The sequence below is a fragment of the Peromyscus leucopus genome, unplaced genomic scaffold, assembly GCF_004664715.2.
Source record: "Peromyscus leucopus breed LL Stock unplaced genomic scaffold, UCI_PerLeu_2.1 scaffold_242, whole genome shotgun sequence".
NCBI lineage: Eukaryota > Metazoa > Chordata > Mammalia > Rodentia > Cricetidae > Peromyscus > Peromyscus leucopus.
In genome coordinates this window covers 21,372-48,806 of record NW_023505115.1, presented here as the reverse complement: position 1 = coordinate 48,806, position 27,435 = coordinate 21,372, and the positions used below count along the sequence as shown (strand labels likewise).

Genomic DNA, 27,435 nt, shown 5'->3' with positions numbered 1-27,435 from the left:
CAAGGCTGGCCTCAAACTCACTATATAGCCAAGGATGACTTTGAACTTCTGGTTGTCCTGCCTCTACCTCCCAAGTACTAGGATACAGGAGTAGGACACCATGCAGACCCACCCCCACCCTATCTTATTTCTTTGTCATAACAATCCCCTAAAACAAACACGACTCTACACATATTCATATCTATTTTCCCCTAGCACTTAGGTCAGTAAGGAATAAATGAATTCAGAGCAGAGTTCTCTCAGCTGCCAGGAGAGACTTCCATGGAGGGCAGATACATGCAAATATCTGACACCCAAGGCCTTTGTGAGAAGATCTGGCTCTCTGAGCAGCAGACGATGAGCTAGGTAAGAAGTACTTCCAAAGAGTCCAAGAAAACCCGAAGCTCCACTTTGTGTGGAAGACTCTTCCAAAACATTTAGGAATCCATGTGTTTGGGGATTGGGAAATGCTCTTTCACAGAAAACCCAAATGGCAAGCACAGGTTTACCGGCATCACTACTGACCCTTGTATAGGTTTAACCACTCTGTTAACTTTTAGGACTCTACTGAGACATGAAGGGAGGACCATTACAGTGAGTCACAAATCATAACACTCATTTTTAGCAGAGGAGCCAAGCTCATGGCCACACATGACTCAGCATCCTATATCATCACCCAACACTTTCTAAAATAGTTAAATGGTCACAAGACTCCATCCTTCTGTAGCACACAAATCAGAGGCAAAATTATGCTTAGAAATCAATACCATGTAAACATCTGGAGATTATCCATTAAGTAACTGAAATGAATATCAGAGGTCTAAAAAGTGTGCATACATATAAAATTAGTGTTAAAATGAAACATTTGCCAGCATGGTTGAATTTAGTTGAATGTACTGTTCCATATTTAATAATCCCAAATGTCATATAACAATAAATAATAGGATTTTTGTTTGTTTGCTTGTTTTTTGAGACAGGGTCTGGAAACCACTATGTAACTCAGGCTGGCATTAAGTTTCCAATCTTCCTGCCCCAGTCTTGGGATTACAAGTGTGTACCACCATGCTGGCAAATAATAACCTATTTGATGAGTTTAGGATAAGTTTAGGAACAAAGTAAAATAAAATTATGTGTGTATTGTATATTGAAGAACAAGAAAAGTTTTTTTGAAGAAAAATAAATTCTACATCTAGGAAGCGAATTGATGATCTATAATTTGAGGCCTACCTTTCCCAGTGTGCTTGGTAAACAATAGCTGGGATTTCAATCGGTACATAGAATTTTTAGGGATTTAATATTGTAATAACAGTAACCAAAATATGTTAAAACTGCAAAATACATTATTCATACTCTTGACAATTTAAAAAAATAAGATAAGTGATATGGCTTTCTAAAATTTAAATTATTAATGTTTCTTACCAGAGATTAATATTATGTTAACTTGTACTCTAAAATAACTCTGAATCGGCCCTGGAAACTTAAATTCCTTATTTCATGAGGATTCTAAGCATATTCAATTTATGTGAACATGTTTTAATTTCTCCACCATTCAGATTCGGGCTCCATTAAATTGAGGGACTTTATAGTCCAATGTGTTAATTCTCTCTAGAGATAGATAGGCACTTCACACTCAAGAAAGCAAAAGGTACACAGAGGATTCACAGCATGTTTTATGTTTGTTTGTTGGAGACAAGGTCTCTCTGTGCAGCCCCAACTGTCCTTGAACTCACTCTGTAGACCAGGCTGACCTTGAACTCACTCTGTAGACCAGGCTGGACAAAAGAATTACAGCAGTCACAATGTAACTTTATGAAAAATATCAAAGACCTGCTCTTCCTAATAGACACACAACTCTTAATTGATTTGAGCTAAAAATAGACAAACAGCAAAGCTTCTCCTGATAATGCCAGCACTCAGGAAGCTGACATAGAACACAGAAATTGGATCAGCCTGGGATACATAGTAAGATTTTGTCTTAAATGAAAAAAAAAAACCAATTAACTAATTACAGTAGACAAATAGAAAAAGAATAAACAAAGATTCATGTGTCATTCAGTGAAGAATAGATATAAAAAACAAACTGAATTCTCTCATTGCCATAATCCAGGGAGAACTGATTACCAGCTACTGAAACCCAGAAATGCAAGCAAAGCACTCGAGCTGTAGCAATCAGGTGTATGGTGGAGAGCTAGAGAAAGAGAAGGCAGCCAAGTTAAAGTTCATGGCTTTGGATTCCTCTGGCCACCTAGAAGGTGTGTCTGGGCACACAGCAGAAAAGGCACATCTCCCAGTCCATAGCTTATCATCCTCTCACCGTGGGATGGTCACAACAGTTAAAGATCTTAAGAGAGTAATTCAAATCTGCCATATCAATATAAGATGACATGAAGATTGCTTTCATCTCATCAATTAAACAAGGAGACTAATGAGGTGTAGACTCACAAAAGAATCCAGAGAATAACACACACACACACACACACACACACACAACACACACACACACACCTCTCAAGCTTAACTTGTCTAATGCAGGCTCTATTGTAAATGGAAAGCATGTGAAAAGGATTTAAAATGAACAAAGATTACAGAACCATCATTTGGATTATCTGCACTGCTCACTTTAATAATCTTAGACCATTTCACAGCTCTGTGAGTTGATTGAAAGCAGATACAAATGATTTCCTCCCTAGAAGCACAAATGAATTTTGGTTTGATGAAGACAAAATTGGTTCCTTTACCCAGAATCCAGTTTGGCCTCTTAATAAAAGGCATCTTGGCAGTGTGCCAAGTGATGTGGTGATGTGGTCTTTGTTATAAACACTTTGTTAGCTTCTGGAAACTACAAATGCATGATGCACAGACATACATCAGGTAAAACACCTATACACACAAAAATTAATTAATAATTAAAATAGTCCACTTAGGGCTAAGGGAGATGGCTCAGCAGGTAAAGCCCATAAGCCTTGCAGTGGTCTGGTCCAGAGCCCACAATGAAAAAGAGCCAGTTCTGACCTCAATGCACAAGCTTGTGTGCTGGCTATGCTGCAACACACTCACACAACATGCATGCATGCACACACTCATGCACATGATGAACAATGATGTCACCTAGTGCACACATACACAAAATGACCGAATGATGTACCTAATGCATACACATGTGCATCCATACACACTCACACAAGTAGATAGTAATATGAATTTTATATTTGTAAAAAACTGCCTATTTGGCGTTGAGAGATGGCTCAGCAGTTAAGAACACTGATTGCTCTTCCAGAGGTCCCAGGTTCAACTTCCAGCACCCATATGGCAGCTCAAAACTGTCTGTAGCTCTTAAATCTGACACCCTCACACAGACATACATGCAGGCAAACACAATGTAAATAAAAAAATAAATAATAAAAACTGCCTATTTAGGTTACTAAAAATTATCAAATGTCCTTCAAAAATTTTAAAGCTCATAAACTTGTACATTTTGCCAGCAGCGGTGGCACACGCCTTAATCCCAGCACTCGGAGAAGTGGATCTCTTGTGAGTTCGAGGCCAGCCTGGTCTACAGAGGACAGGCACCACCACACTACATGGAGAACCCTGACTTGAAAACAACAAATAAATGTACGTTTTTGTACAGTGTACATAGAAATCAGGGGCTGTAACTCAGTATGTACAAAGCTGGGCTCAGTCTCTGGCACAAGAGGAACTGAACAACAGCAGAAGAGACACAGCACACTAAAATCCTATATAACCCACTCACCAGGTGGCTCAAACTAAAACCCCAACAAAACCAAGTGTTGGCAGGGACAAGGAGCAGTGCGCACAGCTTGTGAGGAGCAGGCAACAGGTGCAAAGCTAAACCTGGTCTGCACACACGTAGATCACAGACCTAGGCAATGCCCAGAGAAACCAAACTCACTCACCAGAGATACAAGAAAGAAGGCATGCAGCATTCCAGGCCTACCACTCCTAAGTGGAAAACAATAGACGCCCGTCATACTGACCAGGAGACTTTCTAGCATGCTGCTCACCACACAGCACTGGGATACACTACAGCACTGAAACGGACAGCCTCCAGCCCGGCCACAGCTGTGCGGGTGAATCTTGTAAACACAACGGAGCAAAAAAGAAGCTGGCTGCATGCAGCAGTGCAAATATGGTTGATCTTGAAATTTCAGAGCGACAAAAACCTACTTAATAGTGACAGGCCTGGGAACAGTGGGACTTCAGCACAAGATGAAAGAGGTTATTCTAGATTCCTCCTTGCTTTTCTGGGGAAAGTGCAGCAGGACAGGAATAGTTCGAAGGCATTAGCATGCAGACAGAGCACAGTGTTCTGCTGTAGAGGATGCTCCCCAGGGAGGTGAGAATCGTCCTTACTGAACAGACCCGTTTGAAACAGTTTCTACATAACTAGGGGAACTGTCACATGACCACAATTCAGCATTATGGAGAGCTTTTGAGAGATTCCGTTCTTAGAAAGGATTCGTTTTTCCTAGCAGTCGCCCATCTGTTTCAAGACTGAAATAAATATGCCAGCATGTGGCTCATTCTGGAAGTTAGTAAACAATGAGAAATCAGTTTCAAAGTGTATGGCCAATATTAGTAAATGTTTGAGCTTTTTTTTTTTTCTTTCCCAAAAAACAATATGACTTAACAGAAAACTAGGGACCAGGTGTGATGGTTCACATCTGTAATTTCAGCATATGGAAACTGAGGCAGGCAGACAACTGTTAGTTCAAGGTCAGCCTGAGCTACAGAGTAAGACACTGTTACACACACACACACACACACACACACACACACACACACGTTCATGGAGGTAAAGTCAGAATTTTCAAATTGTTCTAATACAACATTTTACCTATTTAACAGAATGGAAATCTTATTGTAGATTGTATCTATTTTTGACAAGACAACTAAGTGACTTTGCCTTAACTGTGAATACGTTGAATAATTTAGAAAGGTATTTTTAAGGTATTTAGACAGTAGTTTATTTAAAGGGGAAAAGGAAATGGAAGTGTTCAATCATCAACCAGGAAAGTGAGGACGGCTGCAAACCCACTTTGCCATACAACTCCAAAATGAGCAAGTGGCCAAGGAGAAGGCTCTGGTATGGAAATAATCAATTCCTAAACACAGTTGGAAGTTTTGGCCATTTCATTTGTTTTTATGTTTTTAAACTTACACGTTTCACAGATATTTTCAAATGTGGCCAGCTTTCCGACTTTTGTCTAGGAAAATGAAGTGTGGGTATGTTCTGAACTCCGTGATTAAACCGCAGCTTCAGGGCTGAGGGGAACTCAGACTCAAGCATCACCTGCAGTGGGGAATCGGGACCGGAAGTGACCTGGGTAAGACTGTACAATGGAGAGATGGCTCGGCAGTCACAAGCTCTGGCTACTCCTGCAGAGAACCTGGGTTTCATTCATAGCATGGAACAGACATGTTGGCACACAGCCATCTAACTCCAACTCCAGAGAGTTCAACACTTCTGAGGGCACTGCATTCATGAACACATGCTCGCACACAGGTACATACACAAAATAAAAAATAATTAAAAAGAAAGCTTTTTTAAAAACAAAAGATTATATAACTCAAGGTAAACTAGTGAGTAGACTTCCTTTCTCTCCCACATGCACAAATTCAACCGTTAAAACCAGATTCCACAAGTTGGGAGAAAATGTAGGTTTTTAGTGACCCCAAGAAACATGTTCAAAGATGTGAGTGGAAGCAAAGAAAAACAGGGTGGCTCAATCTGGGAGGAAGGGGACTGGACTGCCTGGACTGTCTACCAGGTTGATCGCAGTCCTGGGGGGGGGGAGGATTTGCCCTGGAGGAGGTGGGAATAGGGGGTGAGAGCTGGGGGTAAGGGAGGGGGTGGAGGGGGGGAATAGGGGAACCCATGGCTGATATGTAGAACTGACTGAATTGTATTGTAAAAAAAAAAAAAAAAAAAGGATAGCATCACTCAGCACAAGACAACCTATTATCTACGGGGTTCCTTACACTGTGATGTGCAAAGACTGATATGACCCCCAACTCCAACTTTTTACCTTGAGAATCAAAACCTGAATGAGGAAGTTTGAAAATTTTGTTTGAAATGGTGAAAGGTTTCTGAATAGAAACAACCAAAAATTAATTCAAAATCAGACACAGATGAATTCACAGTGTTTCTGGCAGAGTTCACCCACATTGTGTCACAAACTTCACCATGGCGGTGGTTCTGGATGGGCACACCGCACTTCGCGTTATGTGCCATCACTCCATGTAGTGCCCGCAAATACTGCAGGTTTGAAACATGCCTCAGGCTGAGGACCACCCAAGCTCAGGAGCTGCAGTAAGTTTTCAGCCCATACAGTGATTTTCTGCTGCTACAGAACAAAGTTTAATTACAGGAACAAAACCTCTTCTTTGCCTTCCTATATATCATGCCTAGGTGTTGTTAAGTATCAGATTAGGCTTTGTGTTGGTTGGACTGTGTTAGGACGTTTGCTTTGTTTTAACTTTTGAATCATGGCTTGGGATTAAATGAATTTCCAACAATTTCTGAAATGGCCCTGTGTTGGCTGCTTTTCTATTGCTGTGATAAAGCAACCATGACCAAGGGCAACTTATAGGAAGGGTTTATTTTGGCTTACAGTTTCAGGGTAAGGTCCACCATGGTAGGGGGGGTAGCAAGCAGCGAGCAAGCTGCTGGCTGGAGTGCAACTGAGAGCTCACATCTCAACAGCAAACAGAGAAGCGGAGAGCAATGCTGGGAATGGCACCAGTCTTTGGAAACCTGAAGCTCACCAGGTCACACACCTCCTCAACAGGGCCACCCCTACTCTTCCAAACGATCCCACCAACTGGGACCAAGCATTCAAAACATTTGAGCCTATGGGGGCCATTCTCATTCAACACCACACAGTCCCTTAATCACATTTCTGCCATTTTATACTGCTTATTTATGTGGGAGGAATTCTCAGTATTGGTGATTGTAAAAATCAAAATATTGACCAATTCTGAAAAGTATTGAATGTGCCCTATATCCTGAAGTATCAAATATCCAGCCAAGATTTAGTGTTTTATGTAAAAATCAACAAATACATCATGATCTCATTACTTCACAAATTTGTTTTCATCTTCAACCATCTGTGGTAAAATTATGTGTATACAAAAGTCCTTTTAAAGATAGATTTCTTCATGGTGTACTATCAGCAAACATTTGATAGATATGACTATCTCAAATACCTATATATCCTGGCTCACGCAAAATGAGGAGTTGTGGGTGGTAGACAATGTTCGAGAAAGCCCTGCCCAGAGGAGGGCCAGGAGGGGCAAGAGCTGTCCATAGCTGTGGTCCTGATGGCCGAGATGCCTGTAGATAGAAGCCAATGGAAGCGGCTCCTGGTCGGAGGAGCGTGCATTTATGAATGGTAACTGCACTTTCAAAACAGTGTCGGGGGCAGTCTTCCTCTCTCTATGATCTTTCTTATCATCTCTATGATCTGTTCTTATTATCGTTATCCTGATAACATTGCTATTCTGTTCACAATGAGCTTCAAAATGGAAAACTTCAGCAGGGTGACTTTGCTCTCTCAATGTGTACTAGAATGTAAACCATGAATTTATACCCTAGTAGTAATAAAATAAGGGTACAAGAAATGATAGTTGGCTCACTCCTAAATCAACTTCTGAACTGTGAACATGACTTAAGGCAGGGCATGTCTTTAATCCCAGCATCCAGGAAGCATAGGCAAGCAGATCACTGAGTTCGAGGCCAGCCTGGTCTACAGACAGAGTTTCTGGAGAGCTAGGGCTACACAGAGAAACCCTGTCTCAAACAAACAATCAAACAAACAAAAAACCTCAAAACAAAAAAAGGTTGGCAGTGGTGGCACACACCTTTAATCCTAGCACTCAGGAGGCAGAGGCAGGGGGATTTCTGAGTTTGAGGCCAACCTGATCTACAGAGAGAATTCCAGGACAGCCAAGGTACGCAGGGACACCCCGTTTTGAAACAAAACAAAACAAAATCAAAAAGAAAACAAATAAATTTTTTAAAAAAGAAAGAAAAAAAAAAACATGAAATGTATACAGCAAGCTTATACCATACAGATCTTTCATGAAAGCAGGTTAAAAAAAAAAAACTCACAAAAAGCTCTTGGTATCAGCACTTTGTTTTAGGTACGGTTCAAATTCACTTATTATGGTAGGAGAGCAAAGACATTGCCCTGTAAAGGTCTTAAGAGTTAGTTGGATGTAAAAGCTTGAACTTCAAAGTTCCAGAAAGAGATTTCGGCCCTAAGACAATGAAAATGGGGTGTATTTTGCAACAATCTTTCCTACAGCACCGTTTATGACAGTTAAGGACTGTCCTAAGTCCAAATGTCCTTAATAATGCAACCAAATGCATTCTGGACAACCAGCCAATGACGAGCTATAGAGCCATTAAACAAGCGGAGGGGGCTGGAGATAAGGCTAGTGATAGAACACTTGCCTGGGTTGCGTAAGCCCTGAGTTCCAACCCCAGCATCTCTTCCCCCACACACACATACACACACACACCATGGTTACCTGTGCTACTGCACACAGATTTTTAAAATCACACGTGAACTTCAGACTTACACTTTCCTACACAGCCAAGATCCTATGCTCTTAACCTGTTAGGCAACTCAAAAAAGTGCCTTTAATATCAGATGTGAACTTGAAATTTGAGTAACAGTCATAAAACCTCAATGTCTGTCAGGTTAACAAAACTGAGGCCCTTCGCTACTGACTACACCCCAGTTGTATGAGATATTCAGAATCCCCCATCCAGAGACACAGAGAGATGATATTACATGTGGTCTCTCTATTGTTATCAAGTCTGCAACTCTAACATACTGTAAAACAATATACATTTAGGTTTTCTTTATTTTCATGTGTACGAGTGCTTTGCCTATGTGAACATGTGTGTACCATTTACATGTAAGCATGTACTGCTGGCGCTTACAGGTCAGAAAAGGGTGTCAGATTCCCTGGGGCTAGAGCTCCAGAAGGTTGTGAGCCACCATATGTGTGCTGGGAACTGAACTCAGGTCCTTTGCAAGAGCAGCAAGCGCTCTTAACTGCTGAACCTTTTTCTCCAGATCCCAAATTATAATATTTTATGATAGATGAACCATAAAGTAAAATCTATATTGAACCATAAATAAATCTATAAGAGAATTTTTGAAAACAAAAATCCACAAATGTTAAGCTTAATTTACTAAACATGTGAGAGATAACCTATTCTATTGTAGCTATTGAAACTCAATTACCTAAAATTTCTTTAGTTAAAAAGATTCAAATCCACTTAAGACTCAAAAAAAAATTATGCCACAACCTAGGAGTTTCAAATCTAAAATGAGTAACAATGCACCACACTAACCGATAGCAGAAACACAGCTATTATTGACGATAGCTATTGGAACTGGAAGTCCCCCTTGCTGGTGATTTCTGGAGGTAGCCAGGCATGTCAGCAGGTTTGAGCGACCTCTCTATTGGTGGGTTCACTACTATCACAGGACAAGCACTCTTTAGCACTGAGCTTGGAATCTATCTTAGAGGGTTGGGCCATAGCCAGCTTACTCCACTTTGCTGGGTCAGTCTGGGGGGCGGGGGTGAAGCCCAGAAATGAGCATTTCAAAACAATCTCTCTGGAGTACTGATGTCACCAGGTCAGAGAATTCAAGTCCCATAGACATCACAAAGCTTTCTAGCAGCCCCTAAGTGGACTTCAAACCCCACAGAACCCATGCCCTTTATGAAGTGCATCATCTTTCAAACTCTTAATCGCCCAGATAAATCTTAAGTTAAAATTTAGCTGCTAGTGTTCATTTTTTGGTGAAGTTTGAAAGTCCTGAACATGAAGAACATCTTTTTGAAAATCCTTAAAATGTGATCTTTGGTCTCTGGTCAAGAGAGGAAGTCTTGGAAGTGATACTTAAATTGAATTTAATTAAAATACAAATGTTGCAAATCCCAAGAGCTAGTCACTAACTACCACTTAGGACTTCACTTCCATCGGATGTGTGCCTGGACCAGTTTAGGCACACAACAAAAGGCAATGTGTAAAAGGAACTCCAACCCCACCCAGCAGTTCCATGTGAGCTGCCAGAATTCAGTCTGATGAGTTCTCCGTCTTAGAGAATGCCATGTCCCTTACACTGTGAGGATATGGGCATTGCTCCACCCCCTTCAGTTAGCTTGGGCAATTCTGGTGCTGGCGCCGTGGAAGTTGAAACATGGTAGCCACCAACTCTGGGAGATCGAAGTCATGCTTCCAGCCCCAGTCCTTGCGGGCACTGCTGTCATCGAGGTTCATGGGCCAGCCTCAGCTGGGGAAAGACACGGGAAAGTACACGGATTATTCCGGCTCTGTGTTTGTGAATGACTGGATGATTTTTATATGCAGGCACATAAAAAAAGGAAACGTTGTCTTTGACAAGAGCAGAACTAATACATGCAGGGCCACCTTTCCAGAAGACACTGGGGTACCTGCACTGGAGTTTTTCATGTTATTATTTAAAACCACACATGGCTTTGTAAGGGAACATTCTGATATCCAAAAGGGTGTTCCGGGCCATAGATGGCAACAACACCACACGAAGCACAAGCCTGTTTGCACACAGCCTTGATTTGTTTCTCCCTGCTTTATTAAATCGTGCAAAGGTGAAATGGTGCCAGATGGCTTCCTGAGCTGGAACCTTTTCCCGAAGACCTGTTTCCCACACGGAAGCATCTGTGAACGGGCCGCCGGAGCTCCTCAACCTTAAAGCCTCATCACCAGAGGGTGGCGTAGGCATTCCCAGATTCTATTCTGAGCTAGAGTGGATTGGTGTGGGGGCTTACCTATGGGCCTGTCGGAGGGGATCCACGCAGTAGGTGATCTGGAAGTCGGGCACGTGCTTGCGGTAGGGCCTGGGCCAGCTCGGGGGTGAAGCTCATGGCGCTGATGTGTGTAGGTCCTCATGGGAGAGGCGCTCGGCGGGGGCCTCCATGACTTCCAGGGTGGCCCTGAGGCAGTCGCTGATGTACATCATGGGAGCCTGGTGCTGCTTGAGGTTGCACTCAAATGTGCCGTTCTTTGCTGCAGCGTGGAAAATCTGGACTGCGTAGTCTGAAAGAGAATCCCGCCCGTGGCAGCAGGAGGGAGGCGGCCCAGGACTGAGATACCAGCTCTCCAGTGCTCTTAATTCAGAACCTCTTTTAGACTATTAAGAACGGAAGGCTCCCAAAAGAGATATGTATAGTATGGGCTATATCAAGATTTACTGTTACACACAGTAACTGAAGAATTTTTTTAGTACTGCATTTTGGGTGCCAGCAAGATAAAAACCTCCCTACTTTTCCAATTTCTCTTGAAATACAGGGAAACTAAGGCAGGCAGTTTATGACTAACCAGGGTCTCCCTGAAACAAAGAGAATTTAAGGGTGAGGGAGATTGAAGATGGCACTTACCAGTTGTTCCTCCTCCAGGCTGGGAATCTGCAGAAATGATCCAGGATATCTCAGGCACCGGAAATCTAACCCCCATACCGGTAATATAGTACTAAGAAAAGAAAGAGCTGGCTAAAAATAACAATACTAATCCTGTAGTTTAGATAAAACAAATAAATTGCTTTTCCTAAAACATCACATGCAATGAAAATGTTCCTTAAAAGAATACGCAATTAGGACCTGCAGGACGGCTCAGTGGGTAAAGGCACTTGCCACACAGCCTGGTGACTAGAGTTAGACCCTCAGAACCAGCATAAAGGTAGAAGGAGAGACTGCACAGTTGTCCTCTGACCTCCACACACATGCTGTGTGTGGCACACTCGTGTGTGCATAGACACACGCAACGTGCACAAACACAATTTTTGAAAGAAAGAAAATGGGATTTCAGAATTTCCACGTTTCCCACTTTTGTTTAATAACACTCAATTATTTATCTTCTAAGAATCACCATCCCGAGGCTACATCAACACTGCAAACGATAGAGCAGCCTGCAGGTGGCGCTCCTGCTCCCTGCCCTGAGTGTGGCAAGGCTTGCTCCCCTGCAGAAAACAAAACAAAACAAACACAAAAAAACTGGCATCCAGTAGCTGAAGGGCCAGACACTGACTACGGTTTACTCTAGGCAGAGTAAAAAGCATGCTCGAAAATTTCCACAGTAGAGAGTTTCTCGGCTTGGGAGGTGACTCAGGTGGTAAGTGCTCTCTGGCACAAGCGTGAGGAGCTGACTTAGATCCTCTTAGAAGCCACATGAAAAGCAGGGACACAGCATGTACTGTAACCTAGCATTAAGGAAGCTGAGACACGATCCGAAGGCTCAGTGCCCATAAGCCTGGCCTGCTTGTTCCAGGTTCCAGTAAGAGACCTTGTCTCAAAATTTAAGATGGAGAGGAATTGAGGAAGACACCTAACTTCTGGCCTCCACACACATGAATACACACACTTGGTACCCACGTATATTCCCCCTCCCCCATCTCTGTCTCTGCCTGTCTCTCTCTCCTGCAGGAAAAGTTTTAACACGCCCACCATAACTCCAGTGTTGAGAACCTTACAAACAAGTTGGGCAGCAAGCACATTGGGAAGCAGTTCCAAGGCCGGGAGCGTCCAACAGTGCTGAGTGTTGCTATCATGGCTGTGGGCAAGCAGAAACCTATAGCTAAGGAGCTCTTCAGGGCCTTCAAGGCCTACCACTTGACAAACACACCAGGTAAGTAATTATCTCTGGGGTGGAAATGTTTCCCCGAACATGAAGCAGGGGGTGTCTGAAGCAGAAAAAAAAAAAAAAAAAAAAAAAAAAAGGGGCAGGACACAGAATCATCCAGCCCTGAACATGTAGCATCTTGCTGAGAAATGCTTACTTTCTCCATGAGCTCTGCATGGACCTTGGATACGCCATAGATGGTCCTGGGGCCTTTGAATACAGAGATCAGGTGCGGGGTTCCGAGGAGAGAAGGTCCAAAAGCCCCAATCGTGCTGGGCACAAACAACCTCACATTGTGTTCAGCTGCAACATCTAGAATGTTATGCAGTCCTGAAATGAATAGACACTATGAAAATCTGAAAATCAAACGGATTACCAAGAGCAGGAAAAACTGGCCCCTTTAGGCCAGAACCAGCAACCCAGCAGCTCACCAGTTATGTTGACATCTCTGGCCAAGGGCACGTTGGCTTCTCCGACAGCACTCAGCACAGCACTGTAGTGAAACAGCCAGCTGATACGGTGGTTCACCACGATCTCACGAAGGCTTTTGTTATCCAAGATATTGGCGTAAACGAACGGGCCTGTAAGCAGAGTGAGAAGGGCTGCCGTGAAGCTAAATGGACTCCCTGTCCCCTGCCACTGACTGGAGAGACATCTTGTCCTCCCTCCCCAACCTTCCTTTTGAAGCAGAACCTGACTCTGTAGCCTAGGCTGGACTGGAACCTTGTGATTCTGCCCCAGCCTTCTGGGCCACTGGCTGAACAGCCATGCGCCATCTTCCATGTCTGGCTTTCTCAGAATTCTTTGTTGTTTTCTCTCTCTCTCTCTCTCTCTCTCTCTCTCTCTCCTCTCTCTCTCTCTGTTGTAACTGATAACTTCTATTTATTTTTTATTAGACAAAAAAAGGGAAAATGTTGGTTGATATTTTATTTTGTGCTGAAATGGTATTATTTCATTTGTGCTTTAATAAATAAAGCTTGCCTGGAGATCAGAGGAAAAACAGCCATTATAAGTTAAAAACAAAATCATGCAATGTTAGCACAACCTTTAATCCTATCACGTGGCATGCAGGGATCTGTCTGGAGCTCTGTGAGTTCAAGGCCACACTGGAAACAGAACCAGGTGTGGTGGTACACGCCTAAATTCCAACACTAGTTAACCATGGGAGGCTCTAGAGGTCTGTACAGACAGACAGGAAATGACAGAGCTGGGCAAGAAGAGGAAAGTGATGTAGCTAGACAGAGAGAGCAAATCAGATGGCAGAACGCAAAGCATACAGCATGGGTAGACAGGAGGTAACTTGCATTTGGAAGCTGCCAAGTTGGTGAGGTGAGGTTAGCCATGGCTTTCCCTATTTCCCTGATCTCTCTCAGGCTTCACCCCTATATCTGGCTCCGTGTTTTTTATTAAGACCATTTAGAAATTCATCTGTGTGTGTGTGTGTGTGTGTGTGTGTGTGAGAGAGAGAGAGAGAGAGAGAGAGAGAGAGAGAGAGAGAGAGAGAGAGAGAGAGAGAGAGAGAGAGAGAGAGAGAGAGAGAGAATGAGAATCCAGGTACCCACAGGGGCCAGAAGAAGGTGCTGAAATTATGAGAGAGGGTGCTTGTGTGTGCAATTTAAACAGACCTGTAACCCCTAGTGAGCAGTAATTAAAAGTCTACCAATGGGCAGGCAATGGTGGCGCACGCTTTAATCCCAGCACTTGAGAGACAGAGGCAGGTGAACCTGAGTTCAAGGCTGGCCTGGTCTACAGAGTTCCAGGATATCATGGCTACATAGAGAAAACCTGTGGAGCCCAGACGACAGCCTTTATCCTCTAGAGCTGGAATTACAGGTGGTTGGGAGCCACCTGATGTGGGTGCTGGGAACCAAACTTGGGGGTCCTCTGAAAGTTCTGAATTAAGCCATCTCCCTTCTCCATATTCTTCAAGCTTTTTCCTCATCAAACCTATTTTATGTTTGAGGGCTCTTTAAGTTAGTCAGATAACCAAAAACTCAAAGGATAAAGAATCAAACTTTTTAGTACAAAGACATTATTTCAAGTAATATTCAAATACATTATTCCCAAACTTCAAGTTCCACAGAGCCCTTCCATTCTTTTCATTTGAATGGAGTGGCACTGAAAATACACTTTAAGCCAGGCCCAGGTCCGAATCCCTCTTTGATTCACACATGGATTCCACTCTGCCTCAGTGATTGCATTTTGAAAACTAAACCTCTATATCTTACCACTGTGGAAGACGTGAGCTGGGGGCTTCCTTATGTCTGATAAGATCACGTTGTCCTTCCCAAATCGTTTCCTATAGAGAAAGAAAGCCCCGCCCCCACAAGTCAGCAACGTCGCGGAGACAGGTCTTAGGAAACTGATCATTTCAAATAGGCACTGCAATTTCTGGGCCTTCTCCAGTCACCTCCCTTCTCTTCACCATCGTCACAGACCCCTCAGCTTTGCCTCCCTAAGCTCTGACTTCTTTTCTCCCCACGGCCTGGGGTCTCTCCTTCTGCCCCTCCCCACTGCACTGGCCACCAATGCCATCTCCATGTCCTTGGCACTTCCCCTTCTCCCTCATTCTTTCACCTCCTGCCCTCAACCCAGGCGATTCTCTAACAGCTCCTGTAAGAACTGGCCCCTGCCCTCTGCTCATGAACAACTGAGGTAAGTGGTTCACTTGGGTGATGAGTCCCACCATACCCAAGTTAGGACTGAGGGCAAAGAGCTGGCGTGTGACCAAGAGGCAAACCGTGTTTTAAGCAGCTATTTGGATGTGACATCTTAGAAGCACAAAGAGGCCAGAGGCAAGAGAAAACCAATGGCTAGCTAATGTTGACGGTGACCACTGTACACCCTTAAGAACCTGGTTTTGAAGTTCTTACCTCAAAAGGCTAGCAAGTCCTACTCCCAACTGGCCAAGACCCCTAGCGAAGGAGAAAACAAGGTGAGACCTGAGTGCAAATCTATTTCAAAGCGTAATGGTGGAATGAAACTCCTCCAGTCGTAGTGGGCTGAAGCCAGGGGCGGTGCTGATGCAGTCCCTGCAGGTTACTCTCAGAACCCAGGACAGCCACTGCCCAGCGTGGACAGTACAGCTGAGAGTTTTGGAGGCAGCACTTTCCGGCCAGGGGTGCCCAAGAGGAAGAGGATAGCAAGGACACAAGAAGAAAAGTTAACACTTGTGCAGGGAGGGGGGTGGTGTGGGGTGAGGTGGGGAGGGGTGGCCAGCTCCAAGGAGGGGAGAGCAAGAAGCCATTTGACAAAAGGGCGGGGGGACAAGCTGGTGTGGTAGTATACACCTTTCATCCCAGCACTTGGTAGGTGGATCTCTTGAGTTCAAGGCCAGCCTGGGACACAGCCAGAGCTACATAGTAGAAAGACCCTACCTCAAAACAAAACAAACAGAATCAACAAGGAACCACTAAGAAAGAAATGATGCTAGCTTTCCTAACTTGGAGGTTTAAAGACACCACAGATAGGAAGATGTAGCCAAGGGGCTAGGAACACATTTGGAGGAGGACCGCTATAAATTTCAGGCAAGACCCTCATGTGGCAGGAAGACAGAGCAGTGGGACTCCCTGTCAGTTAACACAGGACTAAAACCCTAGAGGACTAAAACCTTAGCAGAGATAGAGAATGAAAGAAACACAGAGGGCAGGACAGGAAAGGAGTGAAAACATGACAGAGGATGGAGAAGTAAAATGTTAAGGGAGAGGTTGTCTCTGGCTGTTAGGAAGCACTGTCAGTGACAACGCGGAATGCAGAGTGAAGGGGGTGGGGCCAGGCACTGTGTATTCTGGGAGAGGAGGATCAATGAGTGGGTCTGGTGGTGAGGGGCTCAACAGCAACAAGAAGCTTCGGGCAGCGCTTACATCCCATCTTATTTCCAGTGCGTGAGAGCTCAGTAACAGTTTGTGATGGGTGATTCTGGGCTTGGCTGGGGAATCTGGCCAAGGAAAGATATGCCCAGGAGAAAGATGTGTTCCAGAACTGGCACCCTCCCTATCCATTCAGTTTTGTTGCCCTGACTTATGAAAGGGAATCAAGTTCCAGGACAGAAAACAAGATTTTATTAGGGAAAGGAAACATAGGCAACACATAGTTATGAATAGGGGAAGCCAACGATGGAAGACGTCAGCCAGGACCACACCATCTTGTAATGCTTCTCCATTTTAGCTGCACTGCTAACTTCTGAAACTGGCATTAGACAGGCTCCCTGGCGGGCCGTCAGATAGCGAGAGAGGCCATTGCTGGGGTAGCGAAGATGGTGAATTTCCAAGATGGCTGGCTTCTTCCTCACCCTCCTGACCTCAGGCAAAAGCCTGGCAGCTTAAAACAAAGGCCTTGTGGGTCTTTCTTCCTCCAGTAGGGCCCCTGAAGATGGAATGGCTCAACAAATTCAAGGCTGGATCAGGACATGTCACACAGCAGTTGTGAGCCAATTGGGCTGTCTTTCTTCAAACTGATCAGTCCTAATCAGGGTCCACCCCTCCCCCTCCCTCCCCCCCCCCCGACCTTGCAGAGGGTCTTTTTCTCTGTGTGCCTGCTGTATGTGTTTCCTCACCCCTAAGAAAAGCCTTTCTGCAGCTGCCGATTCTGTCCACCAACTGCTGTCGGATGTTTAAGATTCCTCTGCTGCTTGCTACCTGTCAAGCTTGAGAATTTTCCTGCCTTTTCATTCTTGAATGGCAAAGAAAACGAACCCCGACCAGACCCTTAGATGGTCTCAAAAACAGCAGTAATTTGGTTTTCAGAATTAAAGTAACTTGTGTTTCTGGATTCCTGCCCTCCTCGCCCTCATAGCTAATTAAGAGACACCTGGACTGCAGGCATGTACTTCAGGCTGCTCATGGACGATGTGACTTAGGACCCTTCCATCCTCTGAAACCTGTGGGAAGAGACCCCCACTCTGCCATTTGTGCCTGGACACTTTCCTCAGAGCCCTGCCATGCCTCTGTCTCCTTGTCTACAATGTATACGATCCTTCTAATAAACCCTTTACCCCCAAAGAACAATCCCTTTGAATCCTAACCAGAATGTTTCAAAAAGGGCTGTATCTGATCAGAAAAGGGTTGCCTCCCCAAGAAAAAGTTATTTGGGGATGGCATGCCTTACTCAGAGACCCCTTTTCCCAGTGCAACCATGAAATCCAGCTCCGGCGTCTCCCGACAGCCGCTCTGAAGCACAGCACACGACAAGAAGCGTCTCAGAGAAAGCAAGGCTCATGCCACAGATGAGGAGGAGACAAACCAACCTGTGATCAAGACCCGGGGAGGCTCTGCTTCGGAGAACGAGGTGGAGTGGAAGTTGGCATCTGCTGGGACTTGACGAGAGGACCTGCCTAGAAACCGCAAGGGCAAGACAAGCTGCGAGCAGCCAGAGGCTTTGCTCTGTGCCGTCACTCTGGCCACCTGTTTTAACATCCCGAGACCCGATCTGCTCTTCTGATACCCTGGGAGAAAGGAAGGACAGAATCCATTACTAACCTTACATCCATCAGCCCCTGGAAGCGCTGCTCTCCTGAAATCACACCACAGTTGCCAGTGCGGAAGCCAAGGCTTCTTTGGTGATTCAGGAAGGCATCAAAACCGAACCTCTGACTTGTCCCATAGGAAGCCAGTCAAGTTAGGCCCAGGACAAGGGATAAATGTAACCTGGGATACACAAAAACTAACCTGGGGTAACAATGAAATCAAACCAGGTGCCAGGCTACAGTGGGGGTTAATGCACAATCGACAACACCAAACAACAACAAACAAAATGTTGCACAAATCCTAAATGGTCTTAATAAAAACCCGAATCCTAAATGGTCTTAATAAAAACTGGAGCCAGATATGTGGGGTAAAATGTGAAAGATAGAGAGACAAAGGAACAGACCACAGCCACTTCTCACCTCGTCAACTCCTCAGCCAATCCTGCCTCCACAAATCCTCAGACTGAATGTCCCTGAGTCCTCAGCCCAAAAGGCTGAGAGTTCCTGTCTCCTCACGCCCCATATGGCTTTCTCCGCCCAGCCATTTTACTTCCAATCTCAACCTTTCTAGTGCTGGGATTAATGGCGTGTGTGCTTTAACTGGGGTAAAGGTGTGTGCCTCCACTGCCTGGCTCTGTTTCTCTCCTAAGACTGGATCAATCTCTTATAGCCCAGTGTGGCCTTGAGCTCACAGAGATCTAGACAGATCTCGGCCTCCCAAGTGCTAGGATTAAAGAAGGTGTGTGCCACCACTGCCTGACCTCTGCGTTTAACTCTCTGGCTGTCATCTGAGCTTCAGGCAAGCTTTATTTTGTAGATTACAAATATCACACACACCACACACACACACACACACACACACACACACACACATACCAAAACCAAACAACCAGCCACCAGATCAGGTGAGGGCTTGCAATCTTGACTCTAGTTGCTATTAACCTGTGCATACACCATCTGAGGGGACAAGCAGGTCCCAGACTAAATAGCTAAGCATTGGCCATCTGTGCTAACACTTTAGATGTTATCTTTGGAATGACCCAGACTAGAAAAGCAGATGGCTAAAAGAAAAAAAGCCCGGCAATATCCAGTAAGCTGTGAGCAGCAGCCGTTTGAATCCCACGTCCGTCCTTTGAAAGGCTCATTTAGAAAAACCATTTCCCAGCGCTTCCATGACCCCAAATGTGCATTTACTTCCCTCCTCCCTTGTCCTCTCCTCCACTACCAGCTGACAGTGGACCCTTTCCTTGTCACAGGAAGTTAAGAGTTCGGACACACACACTTGTGTCTACACTGTGAACTGAAAATCCCCCCCCCAAAAAAGGAGCCACACCTATACAGACTACACAGACAGTTGAACAGTTAGAATTTGTAGTTGTGGAGAGCTGGGGTGTTTCAGAACTAAAGACCAATTTAAATTTATTTTAAATCATGAGTCTCTGCAAACAGCCACCTGTTCCCTCCACCGTGTCTAACCTAACATGACTATCCGGTAAATCCTGTGTAGAATGTACTAACTTAGCAGACCACTAATGCCACAACCCTAAAGCTAAGAATGTCACCAGATAGCATCTGAAACATAGCAAAGATTGTCTCTGCTTTGCTGTAACCCACCTAGCTGGTGTTTCCACCCGTGGTTGAAAATGTGCCTTGATTTAGGACATTTTGTTCTGCAATGGATGAAATTGTTCCCTCCAAATAACCCAAGAACACAGGTTGAAATACCCCAATAATGTTTCATGAGCGTGTGCAGTATAAAGGATACAGCTTGAGAAAACGTTTTATACCCTTTATGAATCATGGGGTGGGGTGGGGTTAGCATGAAAGTTAAGGTGATTAAAAATACTGGTAGGGTGGAGGGGATGCTCTGTAGGTGAAGCTGAGGCCCTTCATTCCAGCTCACTTCATAAATGAGCCCGCAAGACAGCTTTCCTGTTCACGGGCATATCACTGGCTTCGTTGCTCCAGGTTAGCAACTGAAAAGAGGTAACCAGTGTTGGCCATATTTACAGGGGACTCTGAGACTTTCCTTAACCGCCCTCAGAGGAATGCCATTGAGGAAAACTCTCCCGCTGGGCGGCGGCGGCGGCGCAGGCGCACGCCTTTAATCCCAGCAGTCACTTGGAGGCAGAGTCAGGTGGATCTCTGTGAGTTTAAGGCCAGCCCGGTCTACAGAGCGAGATCCAGGACAGGCACCAAAGCTACACAGAGAAAGCTTGTCTCGGAAAAAAACAAAATAAAACAAACAAAAATGAGAGAGAGAGAGAGAGAGAGAGAGAGAGAGAGAGAGAGAGAGAGAGAGAGAGAGAGGTGTTGGGGATTGAGCCCTGTCCTTGTTCCTTTTCAGTAACAGACAACAGGCTGCAGGACTGTCCTGCTGTGGTATGTTTGTGCCTGATGCCCTGTCCTCCAGCAGGAGAGTCCATGATGGGATATCATGGGATATCAGGTCAGAGCACAGAAACGTCTGCCACAGTGCTCTTTTCCAAGTAAAGACCACTGTCGTATCACTGCCCGATTCATCTTGACAGAGCCATGTGCTGCATAAAGCCATTTTGTTTCACAGTAGGCCACACAGACAATGGTGACTCAATATCATAAAGGGATGTTCTAACCAATTAGGGTAGTTGGTAAAATGATCCATGGTGCATTTCTCACGAGTCTCTGCTATTGCATGAACACGACTAGACTCAAGGCAGCAGCCCTCAAAATTTTCCAATTTCAAGATTCCTTTACTTTGGGTCTCACTGTGTAGCCCGGCTGGCCTGGAACTCACAGAGATCTGCCAGCTTCCTAAGTGCTGGGATTAAAGGTGTGTACTACCACACCCAGTCTCCTTTACACTCTTAAAAATTGTGGACTGAAGGCCAGGAGTGTGGCAAAAGCCTTTAATCCCAGCACTCTAGAAGCAGAGGCAAGCAGATCTATTTGTACAAAAACCAACCTGGTCTATAAAGCAAGTTTCAGGACAGCCAGGCTACAGAGAGAAACCCTGTCTTGAAACACACACACACACACACACACACACACACACACACACACACCACACACAACAAACTGTGGACTGAAAAGTATATGTGAATAATATATCTATCCATCAATATTTACTGTATTAAATATTGTTAAAATTATTAAATGAGATGTTTATTTTTTATTAATTCATGTAATGATGTTAACATCCACACACTTATAAAAGAAACTAGATTTTCCAAAGCAAAACCAGAAACCATGTAGCAAGAAGAGTCAATTGTCAAACATCAGCTGCTTCTCATTCTTGCCTCCATGCTCAATCTGTCTTGAGATTTCACTGAAGTAGCTGAAGACAATGAAACCCGCACAGCAAAGTGGTGGGAAGAAGTGGATGTTTCCAGATACATCTTTGATACTTCCCTAAAGCTCAAAGGTTAACTAGCCTTTAACTTTGTGTGGTCTCTGACCGACTCCGTTAGTACCAGGATGCCCACAGATGTGCATGCCCATGCGTGTGGAGGTTGGGTGTCTGTCCTCATTCCTCTCTCCACCAGTAGTTTCGAGAGGGAATCTCTCACTAAACCTGAAGATCATTAATTCTGTCTGGATAATGAAATTCAGGGGCCTTTCTGTTCACCCCTGCCCAGCTTCCTCCCCAGCATGGAACTTTGCACCTGGTGGTTTCTGGAGATCTGAACTCCACTGGTCCTCACATAAGCATGACAAGCCCTTTATAGTAAAACTGCCCCATCTCTCAGCCCCTTTAATCCTCCTCCAAGGCTGGCTGTATGGAGATCCGACATGTCATCACTGCTCACCTTGCTGCATTTATGTCTGTTGGTCCTGTCCAACACATCTTGGAGGTGGTATTTTAGAGACAGGTTCTCACTATGTATCTCTGGCTGCCCTGGAACTCACTGTGTAAGACCAGACTGGCCTTGAACTCAAATTAATCTGCCTGCTTCTGCCTCCCAAGTATTGGAGTCTAAAGGCCTGCCCACTACGCCCAGCTCTCTTAGCCTGTTTTGAGCTCCATGCACTGTGGACTTTTGGGAAATGTTGGTCTGGGGAGTCACGAACTTCTTCCAAGTAAATGTTAGCGTGCTTCACTCTGCAATGTCAAAGCCACATTGGCAAATGCCATGAAACTCCTAGGTGTTGGGGATGAGCCCTGTCCTTGTTCCTTTGCAGGGACAGACAACTCTGTTCAGTTTTGGAATACACCTGCCAAATTCCCCACGTTGCCAGTCCTTTCCAGCAGCGCTAATGTTCTATCAACAAGAACTGATGGTTTCAGCTCACGCTTCAGTCCTGCAAATGCTTTACAGCAAGACAACATCACACTTGATAATAGAGGGGAGCTTCCTGGGTGCTTCAGTCACCAGCTTGTAAAGACCTGCATTCAGAAGCCAAGCTTCAGAACATCCAAGTTCTTAAGGAAGCTGTGAAAGTGATTAGAGCCAGTAATTACTTCTGTTTGAAAGCTAGGCGGGTGTGGTCCTTCAGTTCTTTCTTTTAAAGACTTATTAATTTTTAACTTTATGGGTATGTATGTGTGCCTAAGCATATGCATGTGCACCATGTGCGTGCAAGAACCTGCAGGACTCAAAAGGACATCAGATCCCCTGGAATTGGAGTTATAGACAGTTGTGAGCTGCCATGTGGTGCTGGAAACAAAACCCAGGTCCTCTGCAAGAGCAGCCAGTTGTTCTTAACTGTGGAGTCATCTCTCCAACTCCCCAGTTCTGTCTTTCATTGCCAGCATACAGCCACCAGGAATACAGTTGACTCTTGGCAGTGTGCAGAATGGTCTTGACTGATACAAAAGCACCAGCAGTCACCAGTTCCTCTGAACTATCAACACAAGTTCACGCCCCACCCCCCCAACCCCCACCCCATTCCAGAGTGTGAAAAGGTAATTTAACACTTGGCTATTTTGTTTCCAACCACCTACTAAGAGTCTCTCCTGTGACTGGCTTGACATGAATTCTTAAGCACACAAGTAACATTGTGAATCCAGCCACGGCTGCAAATTGGTCGACTTCTGAGGAAAAAACACTTCACAACACTCACTCAGTCTTTTCGTATGCAGCTAAGTCTCTCCCAGTCAATCCACCACTGAGAGAAGTGCTGTGACCCCCCCCCCTTCAGTGTCCTTTCCCTCAACAGGAGGTCACTATGTCTCTGGACAGTGCAATTTGATTATCTGTGTGGTTTGATGCTCAGTCTGGTGACCTGTCCCGCTTGATGCTTCAACAACTTATTCTAGTCTGAAAATCTAAAACAATGTGGGATTTTTAATGAGTCTGAACTCTCTAGTTAAGCCATTCAGGTTCACACTTCTCAGAGGGCTCTACATGGTTTGTCTTGAAATGATGCTCCTGGCACCACTGTGTTATTTAGAACAGCGGGCCGACAGAAGATCCACAGGGACACAGGGAGCCAAGGGACCCTTTCAGCCCCTCTTACTCAGTTTTGCTCATTTCTCTGGACAAACTCCCCTCCATAAGTCAGGGAAGTGGTTCAGCGTACATGCTCACTGACAGTTGTGGGCTGGAAGGTCAAGTTTTCTGTTATCCCCTGGCAAGCCAACAATTCATTCACTCTTTAGCATTAAAACACACAAACGGACATTCTTATATTGCAGTATTATTAAATTTAAAGATAATTTGACATTTAAACATTAGTACAATACTCCAGTCACGATGAAGTACGCTTGCCTTTTGATGCCATTCCCTATAGATGCAGGAAAACTGAATCCAAAGCCACAGAGATAAGAATGGACTTGGAAAAGTACGGTAGAGCAAAGCACTTTCATCCCTAAAAAACACATAGTTACCCCAAAGCTTAGAACCTTACAAGACTCTAGAAACAGAATACTCAAGCATACCCTCATCAGCTGCCAGAGGCCAAACTCAGTCATAGATCTTCTGAGAAACCCCTAATGCACTGGGGAGATATGCAAATAGCAGCATTCCTCCTCAGGGGGTTTGACCTTGTGGACTCCACAAAGATCTCAGGGATCTCCACAGTTCTCCGGGTCACACTCTGAGAACAGCTTGCTGGGCAGAAAGTAAATTTGCAAAGAGCAAACAAAGATCTTAATCCCTCTTTCTTAAAATCAAATAGCAGACTGATCCAAGCACCTAATAGACCTTAACTGCAAAGGATGAGGAGACAGTGTTTGCATCCCCAGAGGGCACTTCCAGCAGCTCAGCATAGGAGAAGCACACCGAGAGCAGAAGCCACCAGGACTGTGTCCACACTCTGACTCTGTTCTCAGACAAAAAAACTCAGCTTTACCTCGGGGAAGCGGATTCCATCACAACTGTACGGGGGAGAAACAGTTCTGTTTCCGGCAATTAGAGTCTTTAGAAATAGCCTTTTCCACAAGGATGAGACATCAGTTTTCTGGAGTGTACCAGCCAGCACAAGACCACCCTGAATTTCTAACTGTAACTTTTAAGGTCTTTTATTTGTGTAGTTTATGAATATGGGTGCTTTGCCTGCATGCATACCTGCACACCAGAAGAGGGCATCAGATCCCATTATAGACAGTTGTTGTGAGCTGCCTTGTGGGTGCTGGGAATTGAACCCAGGACCTCCGGAAGAGCAGCCAGTGCTCTAAACCTCTGAGCCATCTCTGCAGTCCCGTTGCTAACTTAAAAAGTGCTTCATGTGATAAGTCTATTGTTAGCTGCCTGTAGCCACAGTTAAACAGAAGAGTGTGAGGAGCTCTCAGACTTGGGGTAAGGTCTGCACACAACACACACACACACACACAACACACACACACACACACACACACACACACGGCACTGAGGAGCCGCAACACCAGGCAGACCCAAACCCTATAGTATCCTCCCTGAAGGGCACAGCCCCTGCTGCTCAAACCTGCCCACACCCTTATCTTTCTTTGCTGTCTCTACAGGAAAGTTCCTTCTCTGTGTTCTCATTGCTAATCCTAAAGTAGGGTTAGCCTCGTGTCCAGAAACCTGTCTAGGAAAGGCCAGCATTGCCTGGGTGGCAGCATCCTGACTCCAGTGTTCTCTCCCCATGCTCGTTGCTACTGTCAGCCACACCCATCTTCATTATCACTGGGTTTACACACACAATCACAGAACTTCCACAACCAATAAGAAACAGTCAAGGCAGTCTGAATTTTAAGCTGTAAGGGCACCATTTTAACAGCAAGGGACCATGGAAAAGCCAGGCACTTCCTAACTCCTGGGCCTTGTGAACCACCTGCTTTCCAGAATTCATTTTTAACCCTATCATCTTCCTGAAGCTGGAGTCTTCTTCCGTTTTGGAGGATCAAGTGTCCAAGGTAAAGTGGACATAATGACCAAAGAGGAGCGATCTTCTGAGTCGCAAACCTTCATGCCACCACTGATTCAACTCCAGAACCCACATGATGGAAGGAGAGAAATAACTCCCACAAATTGTCCTCTGATCTCTACACATGCACCTTGGCAGGTGACCCACACACATGAGGAAGAGCAGGGAGATAAAGAAATGTTTTTTTTAAAAAAAGAAAGATAAGATCAGGGCATACACGAAAGTCTTAAGGCACCTCCGCCTGCCCAGAGCAGCATTTCGGAGATTTCCTGGGGATCAGGACCAGGTTGAGCACTATCAGGCTCTCTCTGACCCTAGGTGGTTTCCTGCATCCTTATTCTCCGAAATCGGACGTCAGAGTCACCATATTGAGTGGTTTTAATATAAGCAGACAACCTAGGAAGGCACCTGGCAAAAGGCTCTGCCCATGTTAATTAACCCTATCCACGTCATTTTTTAAAAAAGTTTGGAATTTACGTAGTGATCACCGAAAGCAAGAAAGCTTCAAGAGTGAGCTACAGAGGGTCTTAGAGGGAGGTCCGACTCACCTTCTCCTCCTGGGGTTGGAAACTACCGCGGGAACCTGGACAGCCAGCCTCAACCTGCTCCCGGTGAAAAAGGTGTGGGGGCCCTCCCAACCCATCTCCTCGGAGATCGCATCCCAGATTACTAGACAAACAGTTTTCTGGGAACTGCGTGCCCACTCCTATTGCTGGGAGGTTGAACAGGAGGGAGCGGGCCCCACCTTGTCACCCCGGGGTGCGCGGGCGCCCACCTCTCGCCACGGGTCAGCGTAGCAGTGGCGCCCTGCAGCTGCCTGGACCCCCAACCCACGCAGCAGGCCTTCACTGGTCGTCCTGAGCCCCGAAAGGGGGTCCCGTCCCCGAGGAGAGGCGCGGCAGGAGACACTTCGGATCGACTCCCGCACTGACCTGCAGACGCCAAGACTGGATGCTAAGAACGCCAGCTGGAGCCGGCGCAGCACGTGCGGAGCCAGGAGGTTGGTTCCGCCCTTTATCCTCTCTCCGCCTTGAATCTGCTCAGCCAGGTAGAATTCCCCCCTGCTGCCCGCCTCCGCTCCGCCCAAGCCGCTGGAGCCATACCCCGCCACCTCCCCTCCGCCCCCGGACGCCTGTGGCGAGCCCACACCGTATGCTGGGACAGAGCTGCCCTCGCGGCTGCACCAGGGCGCGACCACTCCTCCCCCAGCCCCCTCCCACAATTGGCAGGGGTTCGAATTCGGGACATGCAAGCCGCAGCTGGAAAGATCTGCTCCGGACCGATGTCTGGAAATGTGACACGGACGCCGAGAGCCAGTCTCTTAGACCTTGTAGTTTCCTGCTGGGAACACCGATGTCAAATTAAGTGGCTTCCAAGGCAAGGACCAAGCAGGATGGGGCATCATCTGGTCAGGGAGGGCTTAGAAATTCCGAGTGGCAGCCTTCATCTTACCCCATCAACTCCCATCTGGAGGTGAAGGAGCCTGGTGTATATCTCCTTCGGTGATCCAATATTGTAGCCGTCCAGCCTGAGCAAAAACATTTTACATTTAATTACAGGAGGTGGCATAGGCATGAGCCCACCTCATGCACGTGGGGCTTCAGGTGATTGAACTCAGGTTGTCAAGCTATCTCTCAGGCTAGTACTGAAAGTTGGACTTGGGGATGTGAAGTGAATTCCCCAGAAAGGGGTGGTGGAGCAGTGCGGGGTGGGTGGGGCAGCATTAATGTTAAACATTCCCAAGGTTGACAGACATATTAACTGTGGAAAGCCAGGATTAGGCGCCAAGATTGTCTCAGGTTATTTTAGTCCCTGGATAGCCATTTACTGCCCACCCCTCTGTGTGACCTAACATCCTTGTGACTATTAGGTAAATCCTTGTGGAATGTACAAACAAGACCCCTAGGATCCACCAACCCTGTGCTGTTAGGTTTTTGTCAACTTGACACAAAGTTAGACTTAATTTGGGAAAGGGAGCCTCAAC

The 27,435-nt window shown here is 45.5% G+C and overlaps 1 pseudogene; it reads right to left on the bottom strand.

The window, feature by feature from the left end:
- Positions 1-9,919: 9,919 nt before the first annotated feature.
- On the bottom strand, positions 9,920-26,552 carry LOC114693862 (annotated as a pseudogene).
- Positions 26,553-27,435: the final 883 nt, after the last annotated feature.